Source organism: Gavialis gangeticus, unplaced genomic scaffold, assembly GCF_001723915.1.
Source record: "Gavialis gangeticus isolate Ggan-Ray unplaced genomic scaffold, GavGan_comp1, whole genome shotgun sequence".
NCBI lineage: Eukaryota > Metazoa > Chordata > Crocodylia > Gavialidae > Gavialis > Gavialis gangeticus.
Window position 1 is genome coordinate 2,381,444 of NW_017728965.1, and position 2,495 is coordinate 2,383,938.

At 49.0% G+C, this 2,495-nt stretch overlaps 1 protein-coding gene across 1 annotated transcript in view; it reads left to right on the forward strand.

Moving 5' to 3' along the window:
* PEBP4 (phosphatidylethanolamine binding protein 4) overlaps nucleotides 1-2,495 on the forward strand; it is an 80,104-nt gene that overhangs the window by 360 nt on the left and 77,249 nt on the right. The gene's annotated exons all lie outside the window — the stretch shown is intronic.

Genomic DNA, 2,495 nt, shown 5'->3' on the forward strand with positions numbered 1-2,495 from the left:
AAAAAAAAAAAAAAAAAAAAAAAAAAAAGTGACTCGCACCCTTAGCAGCTTATTCCAGTGCAAGTCAGTGTTTTCTTGGGTGCAGGGGAGTGGTGTGGATGAGGAATAACTTGTGAAGGGAAGGCCAAATGCTACTGTCCAAGCTCCTGCTGTGGTTTAACTGAAGCTGCATGCTGGTGGGACATGGAGAGCGCTAGCATGGTGTGAATCCCAACATGGGTGAGCATTGCAGGAGGCCTTTTGGTGGAAGCCTGCGAGGGAGAGGGTGTTGTCTGCATGTTGTAATAAGGAGACTTTGTCATTCAGAAAGCATGCTTATGGGCAGCCAGAGTGTTCAGCAGAGCTGGGTGGGAATTGGTTTTCCAGCCTGTGAAAAGCTTCCAATTCTGCACTGAAGTGAATAGGGAATAGGGAGGCTTGTGATGCTTTCTGCAAAAAGAGACTCCCTTCCTGCCCCTGAAGAACCAAGAGTTCAAGGGTTGAGGGACCCAACATCAAGTCCTTGCTGTGAGCGTTTCATAATGATCCTCTCTGGAGATCTCTGGGAGGAAGAGTCTTACAATGCCCCTGCCAGAAAAGCCTTTCTCTGCTGCTGTCTTGTTTGTGCTTCTTCACAAGCTCCCAGACGCTTTTTGGATCTGGGTCTCCCACGTCCCGAGCGAGTTCCCCAACCACTGGGCTCTTGGCTATTCTGAAGTAGGGGTGCTCCTTCCCTGGTTTTGTCTGGAAATCCCATTTTGGAGCAGGATCCTTTCTTGACAAAGGTTCATGAAAATGGTGAATTTCTGCAACACAGTTTCACTTTTAGACCAAATCTGCATTTTCTGGAAGGAAAACCTATTTCTGATTGGGCACTTTCTAGATGGCAGTAATTTTTACTTGTCCTGGACAGATTTTTCCACTCCTCCTTTATCCCTCTCCTAGAGAGGGGCTGGACCACGAGGTTCCTTTTAGCCATGGGAAAACCACATCTGTGGGCTGCTGGTGATGGCAGGTAATGTGGAGGGCATCTGTGGTTCATAGCTGCTTAGCCAACAGTGCAAAGGTGCAGGTGTCCGTATCTGTCTGGCATGGAGTTATAGCTTCCTTTCATCTGTGCCTATGCAGTTTCTATTGACTTGAGTCAGCATGCCATGCAGTGTATGGGACTAAGTGTTGTCCTTGGATTACAAAAGCGGAGGCGAATATCAAGCCTGGTTTTGCAATCTTGAATCACCCAAGGCTTCCCCTGGACTTCAGTGGGAAGAGAGCTACTCACGTGTACTGGCATTTGTAGATTCAGGGTTTAATTACAGAGCCTGCCCAACCCTTTTCATGGGAACGGGCAGCCTGGGGTCTCAAACCTCAAGATCACCCCTGTATTATGTTAATGTCACTAATTAGTTAAATGTGCAAACTCCTTTTCTGTTTGGGCTTGCTCATGGTCTGTGTGTGTCTGAAACTTATTATAGAGTGATACAACGTGTGTTGTAATGCATGCTCTCAAATGACGGCTTATGTCTCAGCCAGAATAAATTGCCTCCGTTGCTTATTGTGTCATCCGAATAAATGTTTGGAGGCTGCTAAAGGGTGTCATGCCTGGAGCACTGTGGAGATCCACTGTTCCTGTGCGGTGCGGAAGTTCATGCAGCAGCTGTTACCACAAAGTTCACTTGGTTTAGACTGATTAGATGCATCCTCTCCAGCACCTCATGGGTAGGGGAAGTGGCGAGATTCAGAACCTGGCAATGCTTTCTTCTTTTTCTTTTCTTTTCTTTTTCTCTTCTTTTTTGACAAAGCTGGGCTGAGTTCAGGGTTGATACAAACCTGGGAGCTGGGACTGTCTAATGCAGGGGTGGGCAATTATTTTGGGTGAACGGCCGCTTACTGAGTTCTGGCAAGCCATCGAGGACCGCATGATAGGCAGCCAAGGGCAGATAAATATTAATTCCCTAAATTTTTTAGGGGCCCCACGGGCCAGATAGAATGGCCTGGTGGGCCACATCTGGCCCCTGGGCTGCATTTTGCCCACCCCTGGTCTAATGGCTAGAGGAAAGAGAGAGTAGTATAAGACTTGGGAACAGAGAGGGTCCTTTACAGCAGCCCAGCGGGGAATGATGCTGACTCCTCGGATCTGGTCCTGACTCTGAATGCCGACGCGGGCCTGTATCCAAATCTCTCTATTCAGTCTGCGTGCATAAGGCTCGTGCCAACCTATCTTGTGGGTGGGAGTAAGGCGGGGAGGGTTGAATTTGCAAAGCCCTGCTTGGTCCCTTGATGAAAGACTCCTAAAATAGGATGTTAATATGGATGGGATTGGGTCAGGGAGGGCACCCTTCGCAAAGCCACACCGCCCGCTGCTTTCCTTGCCTGTTTAGGAGGGCGCAGCTGTCCCTTTTGCTGTGTGCTCTGCCCTTTCCTATCCCTGCTCCAACCTCACCTTTCCCTCCTAGTGAGGAAGCCATGTCTGCAGCACCGAAGCAGCATCCTCCCAGCTCCCCGAGCTGAGCTAGCAT